Below are 22,889 nucleotides of genomic sequence, written 5' to 3'. Positions count from 1 at the left end.
TGTAAATTTTAATAATATACCTGAAAATTTGGGGGGGGGGGTCAAGGGCACCCGTAGGATTTTTTCTCAGGGGGGCAAAGCCATAGAAACGAATACTATTATTATTGCTATTATTATTATTATTATTAGTAGTAGTAGTAGTAGTAGTAGTATATATATATATATATTATTGCTATTACTACTACTACTACTACTTGAAGAACTGTTTAAACTTTATTTTATTTACTTTTCTTTATTATGTTTTTTAAATTACATACATATGTAACTTCTATATTCTGTATATATATATATATAATTTGCATATAATTTGTATACTTAACATATGAGCTGTTTTTATAGTTACATAGTGTACAATAGACTGTAAACTTAAATGTAACCTTACTTCAAATAATCATAATAATAATAATGATAATAATAGTTGCTGTAATAGTCACAGAAAACAATATTCTTGTAATAAAATATCGCTACAATTTCACCATTCAAATTGCATTAAGTTTTTCCTGAAATCTCAGGGGGGGCAAGTGCCCTCTCCCCTAGCCCCTCCCTGCGGGCGCTCTAATTTGGCTACTACCGACATCCTAGCATACAACTTCTCCGAACAGATTTAAGCTGTGTAAAAGGTCTCTCGAACACATTACAAACTCGTAATAACTGCGGTTCAAAGTGTGTTGTAATATTCCGGAGAAGGGATTGTTATATCAACAAGAATGTTTTCAATGGAAAAAGACAACTCGTTAAAATCCTAGTAGAACTAAAAATAAACAGACAAGACTCGAATCAATGAACCAGTTTCCATGGAAACCACTAAAGAATTCCTCGGCCAGGTTTTACTCGCGTAGCTCGGCAAGGTGGAAAAGCGTACAACCCCTTCCTCCTTTACCTCTCTGGCGCTCAGTAGGTGTGCAATGAAGAACAAGGAAGGAAATCAATCAGAGGAGGCCCAACCAGGGCCAAGTCTGCCTCCACACCGACCCTGACAAGAAAGACAATTGAAGAACTTTCACGCCACATGCATATTTATGTGAAATAGGCAGAGCTTTTGCCTTGGAAGAAAGGTCCAAGTGCTATTAATTTTCCAGTACTATTCGAACTGGTTTATTATTGTTACTCTGTTCATTATAAAAGCATTTCTCCAAAGTATTGTGCCGTATTTTCGTAAATGTTTGTACATCTATGTAGTTACACACACACACACACTTTTCTTTGGTTACAATTAAATATCATTAGTTTTCTTCTTCCCTACCTTACGTACCACCAGAAAAAAAGCACTGGATAATATACTATGTCCCTGGAATCTGTGGAGCAAGGCCGCGCACAGCGGCAGAAAAGGGGGAAAATCGAGAGGTGGGAGCGAAGCAGTACACAGTAGTCGCTTCCCCCTCCACGCAATCCCGTTCCCTCTCACATGCTCATTGGTGGAGCCGTCTCGCGTCACTACGTGCGCAGATAAATGTGCAACCTGTTGTTGCATCCACTGACAAAACGTCACTCTAGGAACAAAATCCGTATCACTGAGACACTGAACTCGTTGGAGGTGGTAAGGGTAGAGTGAATTGCGATGTTTGGTTTGAGTTGGTGTTTTAAGTCCACTTTATGCACAGTAAGGCTAATTGGGACTGGACCTACAGTTTAAAGTGGGATCCGAACCACTTGTGCCTCCACCGGGTATCGAACCCGGGACCCCTCGATTACAAGGTAATGACGCTACCACTGCGCCATGGGGGAGGCCCTGAACTGCGATGTAAAATTCTTCATACACTACTGCGGCTTACTGGCACTTGTGCGGCAATTCTCCTTGTCGAGGTTCCTGGAGAGTGTTTTACTGCTTCCAACACCATATACTCAACTTCAGGCGTGCAGGTCTACCTGCTCTCCTACCATGTTCGAAGCTCCCATGTTCTTTGAGGCGCTGATCTACCCTAGTAAATGTGCGACTCTTGGGGTGCCTTCGAGCTGGGTATTTTTCTTAGTACAAGCGTGCAGCCTCCCGTGCATTGCCGTTAGCCAAACCATACACAAAATGCATCTCCGCATACTCTTCGTTGCTGTATGGTTCCATTTTCACTACGCAGTCCAGCACAACTGACGTGACTCCCACAGTACGATTAAACTGTGTACTGATTGTATCCATACAACGTCACCTCTCGGAAATGGTCTGTTTGATGCAACGCCACCTCTCGGATATGTTCTGTTTTGTAAACAGAGAGCAAACCTCGGACCGCGGAAGGGGTAAAGCACTCGGTGTTTACAAAATGCAATCAATGACGGCTTGTAACCACACATTATTAGCATTTTACCAACTAGGACGACGTTTACAAACAATGAAGTCAGTGGCGGCTTGTAATCACACATTCGCGATTATCTCGATAACGGCTCGTTTGCAGACCCATGTTTACTGAGACTTTTTTGCTTCTATTATCGTGTACTTTCACCTGTGTCAGTTTGCGCTATTACTTATGAGACACCCTGTATGTTTCTTTTATGTGAAATTAAATTAATATCAGACCTCCAATCACAACCAAATGATCTCGATTAATATTACAAATATTACGATGTAAATAGAGCCTTGTGGAGAGAGTAATGTCGTTGCCTTTGCATTGCAATCAAGAGGTTTCTGGTCCGATGCCCTGTGAAGGCACGTTGCACAGTTGTTGGGGTTCCACTTTGAACTGTAGATTTGATTTGGTTTTTGTTATGTAGCGTTGCTTTTCTGCCACTTTTGGATAATCGCGATAATGAGGATGAGTGATGAAATGATGAAAGTGATGAAGGGGCACTCACAAAGAACACCCATGTCCAGGCTTGGATTCGAACCAGAGACCCCAGGGGTGGTAGCGCAGTGTGCTAACCACTCCGCCACCGAGGTTGGCGATTTGAACTGCAGACCCAGTCTCGATTAGCCTATCTGTGCATAACGTGGACTTAATAAACAAAAGTTAACTTCACAATTGTAAATACACAGTTGTGGCAGCAGTTTAACATATATTTTGCATATTACTATGTAGTTATAACAACAGTATTTTTTGAAATTCCATAATTGAAAATGGACAATTAAGATCTGGCTATAGATTTCAGGGGTGTTCTGGAAAGGAAGCCTTTCGATTTACGTACGTCATCAGGATTGCGCTTAAATTGAAAATTAATGTGCTCGTCTACAAATTTCTGTTACGTTTCAGTAGCGAGACCGGGTATCGTTGCCGGGAACGACAAAATTTAATTTTGCTTGGGCTCCTGGGCTCCATTCTGTCCTGGATCAAAACCAGTGGCGGCGATTGAGTTCCAAAACCGGGGAGGGGGGCAAAATGCAAAAACTAGGGGGCAAAGACAGTTTAGTTCCATTTGTAGATAAGTTTTTGCATAGTACGGGGGCCAAAGTTGTGAGAAGTGGGTGGGCAACTGCCCCCCCTCGCCCCCTAATCGCCGCCACTGATCAAATCAGAACATATGTATGAATATATGTGGCATCACACTGAGTGCTCACGGAATTGCGACCACCCCTCCAAACAACAAGGAACGGCCCAGCAGCTGCTCTGATCACATGACCACCCCGACTTGAAGTATCGTGGTGAATGTATAGACACAACGCTACATGTTACTCGAACAGCACACGTTAAAATGGGAGGTGGTCAGGATTTAACGTCGTTCCAAAAGGGCATGATTGTGGGTGCCCGAGCATCAGGTGCGTCAATAACCCAGACAGCGACACTGATCGGATGCGCCCGTTCCAGTGTAGTGAAAGTGAACAGAGTGGCAAGAAAACGGGACAACGACCACCAAGAGGCAGAATTGCAAGGGTGTACGGAAAGTGACACCGCGGGGAGAGCGTCGAGTCAAACGGCTCGTGACAGTTGAACGCATCGTTAGCGACCAATGTAACAGTGGATGCATAACACCCATATCCCACGCAACTGTACGGCACACAATGGCACGCATGAAGTTCCACAGCAGCGACTTCGTCTCGCTTGGACCCACGAGCCCGCTGATTGGACCGTGTAAGATTGGAAAAAGGTGTGTTGGTCCGATGAATCACGGTTTTTGCTACACCACTGTGAAGTGCGTGTGCGTGTGTGGCGCCAACAGCACGAGGCTATGGACCCTTCCTGCATGGCGAGTGCTGTACAGGTGGGTGAGGGCGGCTGTATGGTGTGGGGTTGCTTCTGTTGGCATGGACTGGGACCATTGGTGTGTATGGATCGCCGTGTGACATCCGTTGTGTATCGGGAGGTGTGAGGGTACCACTTACACCGCACAATGCAACATTTCTACCCACACGGGGACGTCATTTTCCAGGATGAAAATGCACGGTGCCACCGAGACGGGACTGAACTTGCTTGGCTGGAGGAACATTCCACAGAGATGCAGCATATGAATTGGCCCCCTAACTCCCCAGATCTTAATCCCATAGAGCATCTGTGGGATTTTGTGCATTGAGCTCTTGGAACCATGCATACCTTAAACTGGATATTTCCTTGTTTGTTTATATTTTTTAAACATTAAACAACAAAGATCATACTCTACATGAACGTTTAGTATGTCAAAAAATTACTAAGGTGTAAACAAGTCTTTGTATACTAAAAAAATCAAGCATGGATAAACGACAGCTATGGAGTGGCTTGCAAAAATTTTCGATGTGTTTCGATGGTCTCTGTGGATATTTATCGAAATAGCAAAATAACGATAAACTTTTACTCATTTTACGCGTATACATACAGACGACTGTGGGGTTAATTGTGACATATTCATAAAAATTGTGTTTCTTTTTCGAAATTGCGAGGTGTACTGGCAACATTGGTCATGTCAGAGGCCAGTTCAAGGTTTGCCCGACATCAGAACATGCTATTCAATCAAATCCCAGATGAAAGAAAGATAAGTAGGTTAGTTTTTTGTACGATAAATTTATCGATAAGTGGAAAAAAGGAGACGATTAGTAACAAAAACCAAATAAATCATTCCTATTCTATTTCTCGTTTCTTTTAATGCTATAACAGTGCTATCACACCTAAGTAGCATCGCTTAAATTTGAAAACGTTTTAACCTATTGTCAAAAGTAGAAACAGCACGTGACACAGTCGTATTATTTTTATTGTATTATCAATGCTCGAAAAATCTTCTTCAGAGCCAGGCGCTAGTTCTGAAAAAAGGCGCCAGGGGGAAAATCAATGGCTAATGAAAATACAAATACATCATGTAGATGTATACATTTTTTGAGCTTTAAATTTCAATTTAAAAGATACAAACTTACCGTTGTGTTGAGAAGCTATGGACTGACGTATTAACTGTAGTTTGTTGAAGAAATATTCCCAATTTATCATAATGTTTTGTTGGGCACACATGGAGTCACGCTATTATATTCACAGCACTTAGTCGATAGCACGTAGAGGATTTATCTATCGATATATCCAATATTGAACCTACAAACTTTTGTTCTTGCAGTTCGCTGAATAATTATTTTCTAAGTACTTGAGCAAAAAGCAGGAAGGGGACGGCGACAAAAGAATAAGAAATTGTTACTGATTCTAAGCCATGTTCACAACGTTGATAATAATAATAAAAAAATTACTAACTTACACTGTACTGCAATATGAACTTATAATCTTCAAAATTTCGTACATGCACAATAAAAAACGGCATTACAGCAAAACATCGCAGTCGCCATGGCGACCAGGCGACCGGGATTTTTCGAGCCTTGTGTATTATTATGATTTTTACATTTCATTCTTCCTGGTTCATTATAGCTATGATAAATCCGGCCTCCGTTGCGGAATGGTTAGCGCACCGCGCTACGACGCCTGGGGTCACGGGTTCGAATCCCGACATGGGCCTGAGTGTTCTTTGTGAGTGTCCCTTCATCAATTTTATCATATCATCACTCATCCTCATCTTCGCGATCAGCCAAACAGTGGCAAGAAACAAAGTAAAATGAACCAAATTAACCTGTGACAAGGGTTAATTGTAAGAACTGTCCATGAGGCAGAAACACACCCGCTTAAATAAAAACCCACATTATTCGATTCACATTTTCATAATTCCGTACATTACAAGCATGGATGTCCCCAGAAATTTTTTGTAGGGGGTCAGGCCATTGATAAAACTTGAATAGTAATTAATATTATCATGGTTATGATTATAATAATAACATAACTATTATTATCCAATAAAAATATACCAGTTTATTTCAAATTGATTATGATTATATCCTTGGGGAGGCTTTTCTAGTCAGTCTACGAGAATACTGAATATCCAGTTAAAACTGTTTTCTTTTTTTCACATACAATACAACTAGTGTATTGAAACATAGTGATTCTATTTTGCTATTAACTTTTTCACAACTCGTTAAAAAAGAGCTTTGAAAGTTTGAGGGAAAGTTTACTCGCAAAGTTTATGTTGTGTGACCTCTCACATGTAACTCTAATTTTTGGAATTTTGAAACATGTGGAACCATTTATTCTCTGAATTAAATAGTAGAATATGAAAATCATGACCTGGTTCCAGTAGTTCCATTTCCATTTTTTCGATCTAACGCAGTATTTACTTTGGTTATTCTGTTTGAATACTAACCGAACTTTTTTTCTATTAACAGTAAAAATAACAAGCTTTCTGCCCAGGGGTCCCAGTATAGAATCCCGGCTTGGGCATGGATGTTCTTCGTGAGTGTCCCTTCATCAATTTCATCATATCATCACCCATCCTCATATTCGCGATTAGCCAAAAGTGGCAGAAAAGCGACGAAGTGAAATCAACAAAGCTTTCTGCTTATTTTGTAACTTCAATGTTCATCACTGCAAGCATAGGTGTAACTTGGCGAGGGCAAGGGGGGGGGGCACTTGCCCTCCCAAAATTTTCAGGAATGCTTATTAAAATTTACAAGTTAGGGGACCTGAGGAGCAGAGTAATAAAGTGAAATATTTATGATTTCCCAAACGTCACAGTTATTTAGCAAATAATCCAGAATGCTGTTTTTATAGGATGGAAAACTTTTCGATTGTCTCCCCCAAAACTTAGCCCCAGGTTTGATTCTGCCCCTTCAAAATTAGGCCCAAGTTTAATTCTACCCCCTCAAAATTAGGTCACTTTAATTCTGCCCCGTCAAAATTACGCACAAGCTTAATTCTAACCCCTCAAAATTACGCAGAAACTTAATTCTACCCTCTCAAAATTAGGCCCAGTTTGATTCTGCCCCCTCAATAACAAGCCCAGTTTGATTCTGCCCCCTAAAAATTAGGCCCAGTTTTATTCTGCTCCCTAAAAAATAAGCTCAGTTTGATTATGCCCCCTCAAAATTAGGCCCAGTTTGATTCTGCCCCCTCAAAATTAGACCCAGTTTGATTCTGTCCTCTCAAAAATAAGCCCTGTTTGATTCTACCCCCTCAAAATTAGGCTCAGTTTGATTCTGCCTCCTCAAAATTAGGACCAGTTTAATTCTGCCCCCTCAAAATTAGGCACAGTTTGATTCTGCCCCCTCAAAATTAATCCCAGTTTAATTCTGCCCCTCAAAATTAGGCCCAGTTTTATTCTGTCCCCTCAAAATTAGGCCCAGTTTGATTCTGCTCCCTCAAAAATAAGCCGTTTGATTCTGCCCCCTCAAAATTAGACCCAGTTTAATTATGCCCCCTCAAAATAAGGCCCAGTTTAATTCTGCCCCCTCAAAATTAGGCCCAGTTTGATTCTGCTCCCTCAAAAATTAGCACAGTTTGATTCTGCTCCCTCAAAAATTAGCTCAGTTTGATTCTGCAACCTCAAAATTAGGCCCAGTTTAATTATGCCCCCTCACAATTAGGCCTAGTTTGATTCTGCTTCCTCAAAAATAAGCCCAGTTTGATTCTGCCCCCTGAAAATTAGGTCCAGTTTAATTATGCCCCCTCAAAATTAGGCCCAGTTTGATTCTGCCCCCTCAAAAATAAGCCTAGTTTGATTCTGCCCCCTCAAAATAAGGCACAGTTTAATTATGCCCCCTCAAAATTAGGCCGTTTAATTATGCCCCCTCAAAATTAGGCCCAGTTTGATTCTGCCCCATCAAAAATAAGCCCAATTTGATTCTGCCACCTCAAAATTAGGCCCAGTTTAATTATGCCCCCTCAAAATTAGGCCCAGTTTAATTATGCCCCCTCAAAATTAGGCCCAATTTAATTATGCCCCCTCAAAATTTCGCCCAGTTTAATTATGCCCCCTCAAAATTAGGTCCAGTTTGATTCTACCCCCTCAATGCCCATGACTGCAAGGAAGTATTTAAACAGGAAAGTAAGAGAGTTTTGTAGCTCACGAAATTACACAATATATTAAATATCCAGACATGAACTTTTAGCGTGATAGAAATCCTTTCGCAGGAACACGTGCAAGTGTTCGTCAAGGAGGAACATTCCAAAAAGCTGCAGCGTTTCCTCTAGCACAGTCAAATGTTGCACCGAACTTTCGCTTATCAACACACGGAGCAGAGTAAAACGGGCAGGGCAAGAAACCCGTTTTCCGCAACAGTCACGTGATGTAAAGGGTGGGGGAAACTCCCCCACCTCCTTCTGATTCACTGATTTCTAACGGGGATAAAGTGATAATGGCACAGCTGTTGTATTATCGAGATAGAGTGGAATATCGATTCGGGTGTCGGAAGTTGTCTTGTGATGCTCTGGTCTCTGCACCTTGCTGATCGATGCTCAGGCCAGACGGTGTGGCGGTGGCCCCAGTCGCAGTGGCGTTCAGGACTTGTTGCGAGGAAGTTGCTGCTCGACTCTGTCTGAACAGTCCGGCGTGGAGGTGAGTACCCAACGTTCACTTCTAAGTTGCTGAATGAAAAGTCGTTTACAAGTACCTAACGTATACAGTGGAACCCCGATTTTAAGTTCTTGAATTTTACATTTTCCCGCATTATACGTTTAATCTTGGCGGTCCCAAGATAAGAAAATGTAACAAAATTTTCCTCGATTTTACATTTTCCCGCATTTTTTTCAGCTTGGTCCCCTGAGAAACGTAAAATCGAGGTTCCACTGTACATAACGTCTCACCATTTCGCTCATACGTTTAAAATTACCTCGTTTTTTCTGTATAACGCATACAAAATCACGATTCCCTTGCTTTTATTTAAAGTAGATCTGTTGGGTACGCCCTGCTAGTAACGGGCTACGAAGCCGAGTCCGCGGTTCGAGTCCTGGCTGCGGCATGGATGTCATTTTGTTTGTTTGTCTTATGTATTTCACCAATTTTTCACCGCGAATAACCTACAGCATCGCAATAAAACGAAAATGGATGTAGCATAGCTTCGTTAAAGAGGAGAGATCATTTGGTTCAATTAATAAATGAATAAACTTATTATAATTCATGCCTTGTCAATCGATAATAACCAGGAAATGGATTTATATGTAGTAAAAATGTGCTAAATATGTAAATACATATTTAGTTATTTTCACCAAAATATGGAGTTAAAGATGGACTTAAAATTGTAAAAAATTACCTTCTTAATAATATACAGCTACATAAAACACGGCACGCTTACATTGATATTAATTGTAGAACAACACAAAATGTGTTTTCATTTTCTGTTTCCAAAACAATGAAAACAAACTTTTGTTGCAAGTGTTCGAACGTGAATTTCCTTCTGGTGTCTCTTAAGATGGATTTATATTGACTAAAACTTCGTTCAATACCGCAAAAAGTAATGGAAGTGTATTTCAAATTTGCAATGTCTGCTGGAGTTAACGTTGCCTGTAACAATCAGGAGCCGATGCTTGAGCCCTCTTTCTCTATTGTTGACAACAATTGTAAGTAAACAGGAATTTCAAGTGTTTTACAGTAGTAAAAGCAAACAGTTGAGAAGTGTATTGTTCGGATGACAGAAAACTTGTATGTAATTAACGCAATTGGGGGTATAAAAACGGCCATAAACTTTCGTTTGTTTAACTTCACTTCGGACTTTGTCAGTTATTCGCAAGATCTTCACCGAACTCTTTCGGTTACACGGAAACATGTAGTTATTGCGCGAATATGGAGTAGATTTGAGAAATGTTCTGAAATATGGAAATAATATGTAAAAATAACTAAAAGATGTCAAATATGAGCCAAAAACATTTAAATGTGTATACAAATATCGAAAATAAAAACAGAATTTTTCGAGTCTACATGCCATGATGCGCAAAGATAATGCAAAATGTAACTGATTTCAGCTTCATACATACATAAATATGTATTTACATATACATCTTTTCCTTGATAATAACCGAGGGTAGCGTTTTATGACAACAGTTTGCAGCCGTAATGGAAAATGGTAGAAAAGATCCGTTCATAGTCTTCTTTATATGTACCATCTTCTAAGTGTTGCGTGAATAGGAGATTCACATCCAGGATGCCAACCCGAGGCCCCATGAATAGGCAAATAATGTACTAGTCTTTTCATATACTTTTTCCTGTATTTCAGTGTGTGTGTGTCAGTGGAGAGAAAAGTTTGTTGGCCTCCACCATACAGGCCCTGAGTTCAGATCCAGGACAATAAATTTTATTTGCAATAGGTAGAATTTAAAGATCAAAGTTTATTTCTGATTTGTTGAAATGTAAAAGGGAATAAAGAAGAGGCAATTACAATTACGCTTGCAATACTTCGGTATGTTCAGATTACAAGAACAGTACCGGCTTATATATTACTTTTAGTATGAGAATTATGAATTCATAAAACCTGTTCGTTCGCCAGTCTCCGTAACGTAGTGGTTAGCTACGGAGTCAAGGGGCCTAGGTTCGAATTTTGGGTCGACTTCCGTGTCGGAGTGGTTAGCACAGCACGCTACGTCGCCAAAGGTCCCAGGTTCGAGTTCCGGCTTGGGCATGGGTGTTCTTTCTGAGTGCCCCTTCGTCAGTTTCATCATATCATCACTCATCCTCATAGTCGCGATTAGCCAAAAGTGGCAGAAGAGCGACGCTAAATAACAAAAATCGAATTCATTTGTTTTTTTACCTTTATCTAATTCACAATTCATCATCGTCGTCGCGATTATCGTAGACAACTAGAGAAGCAAAGTACAATAACAATAGGTGCCGGGTTCAAATTGCGGCATGGGTGTTCTACTTCGATGTCCTTTCATCATATCATCCTTGTCGTCGCGATTGGCCAAAAGTGGCAGAAAAGCGACGTTAAATAGCAATAATCAAAGCAAATCAAGCCATGAGTATCCAAAAACGTTTGTTCGTTCGCTCGTGTATTTTTCGCTAATCCATTCTGTATGTGTTTATAACCTAAAAAGGTAGAAAAGAAGTGCAATAGTTCGAATTCAGGTCGTATACTTGAGATAACATTTAAAAAGAGAGTTTATAATCAGAAGTGGGGTTCTGAAAGTAGGATACATTTAAAAATGTGGCGTCACGCGACTTCAGTGTGAATGCTTTCATATGCTTCTATATGTTTTAAAATGAAAGTAAAAGAAGAACATAGCGCGCAGCATGGCATTTCGGGATGTAAGCTCCCTTTAAAGGAACCTCATATAGCAGGGTGTAGACCCCAGGGCGTCGGAACGAATAAAGGACAACTTGAAGACCCTAGGGCCAAAAACTGGGGCACCTGTGGATCATCTGTTGAGTGTGGACGTCGATGAAGGATGAGGGGAACGCAGGGCAAACAGAGCGCTTTCAAAGGTTGCGAAGTTTTCTCCTGCTATTAAACTTTCGCTGTTGCATGATTAAACTCGTTTTCGCAACGGAACGAGCGTGGGATCGATAGAGGGTGCCTGGCACTTGTCGCCAATCAGTGCAGAATGAATCCATCGGAAGCAAGCAAGCGAGAGATGATTGACGAGTCCTACAAAGTGGTTATTTGTGTCTTTTTATATACAATCCTTGTTGTTTGTGATATCTCGGGATACACACTTCTAATTAAAATCATAATCCTGTCAATATAAGTTATACAGTGAAATCGCAGTTTAACGTCATTCGGATGACAGTTCTTTTTCAGTTGTTCGTTGCCGTTTCCGCTCATGCGATCGCTGATTGAATTGTTGTTTTAAGCCCACCTTATGCACAGAAAGGCTAATCGGCACTGGACTTACAGTTTAAAGTGGGATCCGAACCACTGTGCCATGTGCCTCCACCGGGTATCAAACCCGGGGCCCCTTGATTACAAGGCGTTACTACTACGTCATCGGGGAGGCCCATCCGATCGCTGAGAACATGTACAAGTTTATACATTTATTTCTTTCAATATAATTGAGTGATTTGTTTATTTTACTTCGCTTTTCTGCCACTTTTGGCTAATCGCGATGATGAAGATGAGGGATGATATGATGAAATTCATGAATGGACACTCACAAAGAACACCCGTGCCCAGGCCGGGATTCGAATCCGGGACGTGGTCGTAGCGCGCTGTGCTAACCACTCCCCAACGGAGGTCGGCTCTTTCAAAATAATAATTTGTAAATATATATATGTTGTAACAATTAAGTCATCCTATGAGAATGTATACCTTAATATTTAATTTTTATTTGGGGGTTCCATTTTTTCTTTATGTTGCACGAGAATTGGAGTGTACACAGTAATGTCCGCCGGCTATCTTCTAATTCTAATTATGATTTACTTGGGGGCCTTCGGACGGTTGCTCAATCTAGATTCATTTACATTTTGTATTTTTGTGTATGGCTTTGGAACACATGCCGTAGAGACTTACAAATACCCCAGTCGCCTCGTAATCCAGGCAATCTGCTTTTAATTCCGTGCTTCAAACCCACTTTAAAATGCAGTTCCGGTTCTAATTAGTCCATTTTTCAAAAGGTAGTATAGAAACGAACGTTAGTAGCCTCAGTGGCCGAGTATGTTGAGTGTCTGACTACAAACATATTTACTTTCTTACTGGCGGTATGTGCTACCGAAATGTATATGAATAAATACATATGCACAAACGTACAATCAAGCATGAATATACAGGGTAAGTCACCTGAAATTACCACCTGACATATTTCGTAAACAACAATAAATATTGAAAAACTGATTTCGCGAGAGAGGCTCATGACATTGACGCAATATGTTCAACTACATAAGGAAATACGACTCTCAAGACAAACTTGTTTTTTTTTTAAATGGAAACCCCATTTTATTTTCAGCTCATTTGAAAGTACGGAAAAAACCATTAAGAATGGCGTTTGTTACATTGTAATACGTCCAGTGATTCTCAAGTAATTGTAACGTAAAGTTGACGCTTAAAACAAACATTCTCACAAGTTGATTCGTATGTCGTAATATACATATCCCCCTTTTGACGTCATTCGTGTATCATAACAAACATGTTACTCTTCTGCATACTACGCGTTGTGCCTAGGAAAGTTGTTACGTTCCAACAACTGCAGGTTACAGTAAAATGTGTAGTTTGTACAGTGTCTCTCAAAATTTTTAGGACAACGACATTTTAAACTAGGCAACCCAATTTACACAAGCCGTTGGTGGGTTGCGTGCAGAGTTAGGCTCAATTTCAGGGTTGCCACATGCACAATATATATTTATAAAATACGCGAAAGAAATATAAACAAGTATTATTGTATAAAATTATTAAAAATATCACTATTATATCGCAAATGACAAAATTCTTTCTGAAAGAAAATAAATAGGTTTTCTAGTATTTCATCGCTGATGAGTCTACAGTAAGGAAAAGAGGTGAGAGGAAACGAAAGGTTACAAAGGAGAGGAGAAAGAGAAATCGAAAGGAGAAAAGGTTTCTCAAAAGGTATCATCTATCTCTGTATGCCACACATTTAATTCTTACTCACATGGAAAAAAATGTCAATTTGTATTCAGGGGTAGTTTCACAGTTACAAACTATTTTGGCCTTCATGAGAAGTTTAGTGTAAGTAGGCATTGTTTATAATTTTGAAATTGAGGTCATCTAAGATTGAAATCCTCATATTTAGGGCTTGAACTCGTCACCTAAGAGGTTGAAGATCGTACTCTACTTTGTGCGTGACCTTCTTTATTTTTCTATTCATTATTCATCCTTATCGTCGCGATTAGCCAAGGTAAAATAAGAAAAGTTCTCCTCCGTGACCTCCGACTGCAGGACGGCATGGATTCGAGTCCGCCTATGCTCACTCTCCAGGTTCTCGGCCTGTGTATGGGACCGGTGGCACCCACCATCGTGAAGAAATCGGGGAGGTACGAGTGAGTAGCGTAACCCGGTCTCGAAAATTTCCTATGGGTCATGTTCCTGGGTAAACAAAAAATAATCGATCAGACAATTCGATTATCGAAGGTGATAAAATAACCTCCGGTTGACCAAGTTGTCAATATAAATAAATGGAATACAGATTGTCTTCGAGCTTACATTGTTAAAAAGGAGCGGATACACGTATACTATCCCAATAATTATTCAATACTGTTTTTTGTTTGTCAGAAATTATCACTTAAACTATTGCATGTTGAGCTGGTGCCTACCTAGCCGCCTCTGATGACATCTACCATTCTTCAGATTCTCTTTAAAATTCGACTCCGGTTGCTTGTAACTTGCTGGGTGCAGACACTGTGCATCGAAGCACAGTGTTTTGCGATAAGAAGCGGCCTTGAATAGCGTGAGTGAGTCACTTTGATCGCGAGCAAGCTAGACTACCAAGCTTGTCTGCCTTTGAAAACCAAGTCATTTTTTTCACGGTTTCCGAACGCGATTGCTATTGTAGAAGTATATATTCTCTCAAAAGAGCAAGAAATGAAATTCGACCAATGTTCTCCCGTCGATTAAAACCAAATATTATCTATTAAACGAAAAGTTCACGATTGTCAATAAACGGTTTAACCTATCTGAGCATAAGGTGAATGTAAATACTAAATTTAATAGAAAGTTTCTCCAAAATTTCTCTTCCACTGTCTACGTAAGGTCAGTACCCAGGGGAGGGGCCATGTGGGCCATGCTTCCCCCTCGAACTCACAATTAGACATGTTCTTTATTGTATGAATAATTCTAAGTACGCAACATAGAATTATCGTGACCTTTTAATGGCGCTCGCACTATTTGAACTATTTTGTAATATCTGTTTGTCTCTCTCTCTCTCAATGACAGAAATGCAAGCAATATTCTTATTTATTTTTAACCCAATTAAAGGAAAGTGTAAGCATTTAAAAGAAATATGAAAGATCATGACTGTTGCTCTTCCTTAGAAATTGTTGTTCTTCGAGGAAGAAAAATTAGAAGGATTTAGTCCAGCACCTTAACACAGTGTCCCACGAGTCTCTCTTGACTAACACTGTCAAATGTGAAGTGAATTTATGAATAAAATTTTCCGCCTGTTTACGTATCGTAGCGTATCGTATCGTATAACGTTGCACAGATTTGGTAGTTCGTACACGGTGTAATTATTTCGTGTTATCTTACGCAACAGCAAATACATTTCATAAGACTGTTCTGGACACAAGACTTGCATCAGTAAACAAGCATTTTGTCTGTTACAGTATCACAGGAAAAGAACATCGTCCTGTAATGTTCAAGCCTCTAGATATTTTCCATTAGTAATGTCTAATCACAATAATAAGTTAGAAGAAATAACTCGCATTTTCACAACTACCAATATTCTCGTTTTTAATCACTTCGAAAATTATTTCTCGAAGATATCGGTTATACTACAAGAAAGCAAATCAAAATTAAAGTAAAAGTTCAACTACACGTATACCAAATGACATTTACAATATTGGAGGGACAGAATACATAAAAAAAATTGTTGTTTCATTCGAAGGTAAGGGCGTGGTGTAGTGGTTCTTCTACCTGGTTTAAGGAGCTAAAGCTTGTAGGGTAGTGGCTACCGTTCAGGATTGTCAATCTGATGATCGTAGGTTCAAACCCTTCCAGTGGCAGAAAATTTTCTTAAGTTTTAGACATCCCATTGTGTTCATTGTCCACGCCGTGTGAAACGGAATGATTCAGTTTAGAATTAACGATGGGGGGAGGGGAAATATTGAATTACAAAATCTCCATTTCAACGAACCGAGAAGTGGATAAGAATTGAATAATTCTTATAATATAATAATAATAACCCACAGCGCTACAGCCCTTGAAGGGCCTTGGCTTACCTATCGACTGCTGGTCTCCCTCCCACACTGTTCCTCCGTCACCTGTTGTAGCGTGGAGATCTTAGACCGAATAATTCTTATAAATATTAAAAATTACGTTCATTTCTTTAGTGGTGTAATCGCAGGTAAAATCAAAGATCTTACATGGAAGATTTTAATTTGCTCTGAACTCAGCCAAAAGGCATTTCGCACCGATCTAATATATTCTCCAATACATTTCAAAATGTTATTGAATGTTTCATGTCGATAATTTGACCAATGCATCCATTCTTGACGTTCAGACGATATTTTCTGCAACTACCACTTCTCTCCAGTTCCATCTCATTCTTCTCTCCCCTCTTTCCGTTCTGCTTTTATCATATCGCCTTCCCTACTTTTCTCGCATCTTATCTCCATCCCACTCTTCTCCACTCCTCCTATCTCTTTTCCTGTCTTAGATTTCCGACTCCACTGCACTATTCTCTCTTTATTCGTTCTTCTCTTTTTCTCTCCTTTACCCTACGATCCAATTACCTCTTCTCGTTTCCTCCTCTGCTCTCCTCTCGTTTTCCTCCTCTTTTCTCTTCTTTGTTCTTTTTTCCTCATCTCTCCTCGAATCTTTTTCCATTCTCCTCAGTACATCTCCTCTCCTTTCGATTTCTCTTTCTCCTCTCCTTTGTAACCTTTCGTTTAATCTCACCTCTTTTCCTTACTGTAGACTCATCAGCGATGAAATACTAGAAAACCTATTTTTTTCTTTCAGAAAGAATTTTGTCATTTGCGATATAATAGTGATATTTTTAATAATTTTATACAATAATACTTGTTTATATTTATTTCGCGTATTTTATAAATATCTATTGTGCATGTGGCAACCCTGAAATTGAGCCTAACTCTGCACGCAACCCACCAACGGCTTGTGTAAATTGGGTTGCTTAGTTTAAAATGTCGTTGTCCTAAAACTTTTGAGAGACGCTGTACATAAGTAAATAAATAACAAATTATCTAAAAGGTTCTGATAAATCTTTCTGAGTTAACAAATATTACATTAAAAAAGTATAAATATAAATCATTCCGCCATGAATTACATTCATAAAGGTTAATACATTAACATCTTTCTAATTTTTTATTGGCGTTCATTCATTTACGTCATAATTTTTAGTACATCGGAACAATCAACTCTTCGCGTTTGGTCATTACAAATCTTTAAGTTTTCAACTTTTATACTTAGTCCTTATACATTTTTTCTTCTTTCTTTCAAATTGATTTAACAAATTTATCAAATAAAGCAAAGCCCTAACAAAGTACATTGATTAAACAGACGTTTGTACGTACGTCAGAACTGTTGCTAAGAAAATAGTATTTTCAAAATCTGAAAAGGCCAGGATGATACTTATCTATGGCGAGTGTAGGAAAAATGAAGCACAAGCGTGCAAACTGTATGCACGACGGCATTTGCGCTCGGCTCTGCCGACAGTCATACTGGGGATGCACCTTCTGCGCTCAACTTCACGTTACAATTACTTGAGAACCACTTGACGTATTTCAATGTAACAAACGTCATTCTTAATGATCTTTTCCGTACTTTCAAATGAGCTGAAAATAAAATGGAGCTTCCATTTAAAAGAAACTAAGTTTGTGTCGAAAGCCGTATTTCCTTACGTAGTTGAAAGTATTGTGTCCATTAATTTCATGAGCCTCTCTCATACCTATATATCTGCGAAAGCCGTTTTTCAATATTTATTGTTTTTTTACGAAATATTTCCGGTGGTAATTTTAGGTGACACCCTGTATACCGCAGTATTGTTCATTAGTTCTCGTGATTAACTTTGAATGAATTTAGATTTTTGTCACCATAGCAAACTAAATTTTAGACTACCAGAACTTCCCTTCCAGAAAAGAGAAAGGAAAAAATCACTGACAAAGCCTATATAGAAATCGCAATTGCGGGAGTACCTAATGGTAACAATCATAAATAAAGCAAAAGGATTGTCGAATAAATGTGTGTCAACCCATGGATAAGTTACACTACTATGTCTTTAAAATTATATTCTAAGTATTGACGTAGTACGTACAACACAGTTTTGTGCAGAATGTTGCGCATAGCTACAATTTTGCCATGGATGTCTTTCATGTAGCTTCAGGCTACAAGTGTTCCTTAATAATGTTCCCTAAGAAATCTCATTCCACACAAATAGAACAACAGAGAGAGAGAAGGGGGGAAATGTGGTGAAGCTACTAACCACTATGTGCCCCCACCGGGTATCCAACCCGGCGCTTCTTTATTACAAGGTAACGACGTCAAACTGTGCCATCGGGGATGTCTTTTTGTCATTTCATACACAGAATTGAGCCTTCTTGATGGCTTAGTGGTAACGTTGTCGCCTTATAATATAGAGGTCCCAGTTTCGATACCTGATGGAGGCACATAGTGGTTCGGATCTCACTTAAAACTTTAATTCCAGTTCCGATTAGGCTATTTATGCACAAAGTGGGCTTTAAAAGAAACTGTCTCACCTTCACCGTTTACTGCGGCAATAGGATGAATTCTGTTAATGATGAAAGAAAATAGTTAACTTCCATATCATACCTGAGACTCTTTTGCAGTGTGCTCCGCTATCTGCAGAATAGAATAGATTCTAAATTGAGTGATGCACCCTGAAGAAATTCGCCCCTCTTAAGCGGCATTCCTTAATCCACCACTGATTTAGAATACATTCTTAAATCATTATTTACCGTCTCTACGTCAAACCCTACGTATCAAAGACACACAGGGTTGGGCACGACAAACTGGCCCACCTCATATTGTCAGACATTCTCAAGCTATTTTTTCTTGTACATTCGCCAATTACACTCTCTGTCACGTCAGCCCTCCCACCGTATCTGCGCCTCTTCTTGTTTTTGAAGCACATTAATTTAGGAGAAAGTTTTGTTTCAGACCTCGTAGGTTTTTCGTGCCGGTTTATCGTGCCCAACCCTGTATAATCACTGGTTCTCAGTGGCATTACCTGTGTGTGTGTGTGTAGGCTACCTATTAGGTGCGTGTGGGAGCGGATGTGGTCTCTGTGTCTCACAGGTCCATCACGTTTGTAGTCCGCCATCGAAGCTGAATTTACATGACAAAGGAAACCCACTAGTGTTCGAACCGAGGTCTCTTTTATCAAGCTGGGCAATGGAAAGAAATATACGAGCGTGTTAAAGGATGTATGAAACGACGTACGTACATTTCAGGCAGGGATGTCGAACCGGAGAGGATGCAGTTGTAACTTATGTCTGGGTAACTCTCGAGAGAAGTTCTTAAACGTAGAAAGAGATAAAGAGCTTCGTTTTTGGATCAATCTTTCTCTTAGTTGATTAGTCAAAGTATGTAAAAGTAAAATGAAGAAAGTCATCATTTAAGACTACAGTTTCATTAATTGATAAAATATCCAAGATACATGAGAAAGCTGATATTGATACATTGGTGAAGGTGATTTACTTCGAGTCACGTTGAGAGCATAAACACAGTCACGTTATCAAGGGTTTGATTTTGAGAGGAAATAAATCTACTTTAAACTGTAAGTTTAAACTCCAATAACTTAGGTTATATATTTTTTATTTTTCTTATTTTAGGTGGAGCCTGTTGTCCAAATTCAATTAACTTATGCTGTGTATTGAATTTTCATATTTTTGGAGGAATGTACTTTAAACTGTAGGTATTTTCTACGTCGCCTCTGCGGTGGAGTCCTTAACGATCGACTACAAAGTAGCCGACCCCCGTGGTGGAGTGGTTAGCACATCGCGCTACCACGCCAGGGGTCCCGGGTTCGAATCCTGGCCTGGGCGTGGATGTTTGTGAGTGTCTATTCATCATACCATCACTCATACCCATCTTCGCAAATTAGCCAAAAGTGGCACAAGAAGCGAAGTAAAATAAAGCAAATTAATCAATCAAGTACAAAGTAATCCTCAGTACGAACGTTCAATTGCTTTTGTTCCTTTATATATCTTCTCAATTCATCCTCGTCGTACGATTAACGTAGAAAAGCGGAGAAAGAAACGCCAAATAAGCAAAATATTTATCTAGAGTTACATCACATGCATCAGCGATGTGTTTCCACCTAGCTTTCATATCGATCCACTCTGCTTGGGTTCCCCATGAGGGCGCGCTTTTATTCTTCTAGCACGATAAATAACAATACAGTGTTAGAAATTATATCCGAGGCTACCGAGCTAACTTTCGGAGCTTCAACTTCTCGAATGTATGCACATGTACATTCTTTATGTAGACAATATGTGGAGTATCATTTCACAGTTTCCATGGTAACCGAAATAATAAAATTGCCCTGGGATCAGATCTCGGTACATGCGCCAGCGCGTGAGCTACTATACTCATGCAACGTATGTCGTATCTGAAATCTATTCTTTCAGTTAACAATAATAACCAAAGGCGCCCGTAGCGCCCCCCGAGACATGTGTGAGAAAGTTCATGTATTGCAATTGTTAAAATGTATGAATTTTTTATTACAAATAATATTGTATTCTGTGATTTACAAGCTGTAAGTTGCAGCAATTAACGGTCATGTCCAACAAAATAAGGAGAAAACGTTTTCACAAGAATCATGTTCGACTGTCGTAACAACGGGTGTGTGGACGGAAAACTTTTCAACGTGTCGGGAAATTTTTGGAAAGCTAATTTTGGAAATTTTCCGACGCGGTGAAAATCTCGAATTTTACACACTATTTCCTCCTCAGGTGATTGCTTTGGCACTTTCGTAACGAAAACTGTTAATTTCAAGAAATTGCAGACACTTATAATGAGGAAAAGCCCAAGAATTAATAACTTTTTAATAAGATCCTTTGGAATTCCTTGACTTTTCGGGATCCCGCAAAATCGGGACGTGACTTTGAAATTTCACGCGCTGTCATTTTGAATTACCCTTCAGCGCGCAAAAACATGAATCGGATACCACGAAGGAGAACAGATTAAGTGGTCTCTGTCCAGAACTGTTCGTCAACGAAGTGATAAAGTTCTTGCTGAAAAGTCAAATTTTCAATTCTCTTCAGGCTGTTTCCGTTGCGATTCCTGAATAAGAAACTGATGTTTTTTGAGATTTTGTCCCACTTACCTATTTCAATTCATCATCCCAACCGTAACGATTAACACAGGTATAAAACCAACGTAAAGTAAGCAATAACAAACAATACAAAATATTGCTTACGACTGACTACTGTAAAGCATGGATACCCACGAGAAGGCTTGTTCCAAAAACAAAGGGGGGGGCAAGCGATTTGTTATCTTGGTTCTTAACAAAGTTATTGATTGATTGAGTTGGTATTTTAAGTCCACTTTGTACACAGTAAGGCTAATCGGGATTGGACCTACAGTTTAAAGTGGGATCCGAAACCACTATGAGCCTACACCGGGTATCGAACTCGGGACCCCTTGATTGCAAGGCGGCGACGCTATACTGTGCCATCGGGGAGGCCCCTTAACTGATTCTTCTTATTTTACATAGTTTTTGTGCCTATTTGAGTCAATACCGATGCTGAGAAGAGAGATAAATAGCTGAAATTAATGAATGGACTTTCAAAAAGGAAAGGAGAACAGAAAAAGTAGAGGTGAGAAGAAAGAGAGGATAGACGAAGATAGGAGAAGTAGTGAGAAGAAAGGAAAAAGATTCAATGCGAGATGAGGACAATGGAGCAAAGAAGGGAAGAGAGGAGGAAAACGAGAGGAGAGGAGGGTAGGAGACGAGAATAGGGGAGTGGAGAGTGAGAGAAAGAGAAGAACGAAAAGAAAAGTGCAGTGGAGTCGGAAATCGAAGACAGGAGAGGAGATAAGAGGGGTGGAGAATAGTGGGATGGAGACAAGATGCGAGATAAGTAGGGAAGGCGATATGAGATAAAAGCAGAGGAGAAGGAGGGGAGAGAAGATGGAGAAGGAGAAGAGAAGAACAGAAGGGACTGGAGACGAGAGGAGAGAAGAGGTAGTTGCAGAAAATATCGACTCAGCGTCAAGAATTGATGCATTGATCAAATTATCGACATGAAACATTCAATAACATTTTGAAATGTATCGAAGAATGTATTAGATCGGTGCAAAATGCCTTTTGGCTGAGCACAGAGCAAGATAAAATCTTCCACGTAAAATCTTTGATTTTACCTGCGATTATATCACTAAAAACATGAATGTAATTTGAATATTTATAAGAATTATCCAATTTTTCTCCATTTCTCGGTTCGTTGAAATGGAGATTTTGTAATTTAATATTTCCCCTCCCCCCATCGTTAATTTTAAACTGAATCATTCCGTTTCACACGGCGTGGACAATGAACACAAGGAGAAATGTCTAAAACTTACGAAAACTTTCTGCCATCGGAGGGGTTTGAACCCACGACCATCAGGTTGATAGTCATTAACGGTAACCACTGCCCTACAAGCTTTCGCTCCTGAAAGCAGGTAGAAGGAGCTGACCAATGTGAAATGTAGATGCAACTCTCCTTCCACATGTAATGTGCAAAGAATACTTGTTTGTAACAAAGAAAACGAAGGTACGCGTAGTACGAATCGGCGAAAACATTTAATGGAGAATTGCACATGATGAAAACTTTTCAGTCGATATTTGCGGAGGTATCCTTGCATTGAACTCGAGTTGGAAAATGGGTAAAATTAGTATGTCCTGAATTGCCACAAATATAAATAGTTATTTCATTAATATTTCTCGTTTTCCACCTCGTTTTCTCCTCTTGCTCCATTTTCCTCATCTCTCCTCGAATCTTATTTCTTTCTCCTCATTACTTCTCCTATCCACATCTGTCTTCTATTTTCTTTCCTCCTTTACTTTTCCTCTTCCCCTTTCTCTCTTCTCCTCTCTTTTGTCCCCTTCCGTTCTCTCTCTCCTCTTTTCTTTGTGTATACT

The 22,889-nt window shown here is 39.6% G+C and overlaps 1 protein-coding gene across 2 annotated transcripts in view; it reads left to right on the top strand.

Annotated features, from left to right (window-relative positions):
- Positions 1–8,696: 8,696 nt before the first annotated feature.
- dop (microtubule-associated serine/threonine (MAST) protein kinase dop) overlaps positions 8,697–22,889 on the top strand; it is a 1,057,607-nt gene continuing 1,043,414 nt past the window's right edge. For both annotated transcript variants that reach the window (XM_083117695.1, XM_083117694.1), the window contains exon 1: positions 8,697–8,748. The gene's annotated coding sequence lies outside the window, so the exon portion shown is untranslated. The remainder of the gene's footprint in view (positions 8,749–22,889) is intronic.

This window comes from Lepisma saccharinum, chromosome 2 (assembly GCF_977018435.1).
Source record: "Lepisma saccharinum chromosome 2, izLepSacc3.1, whole genome shotgun sequence".
In the NCBI taxonomy this organism is placed as follows: Eukaryota; Metazoa; Arthropoda; class Insecta; order Zygentoma; family Lepismatidae; genus Lepisma; species Lepisma saccharinum.
This window is presented reverse-complemented; position numbering and strand designations above follow the sequence as displayed.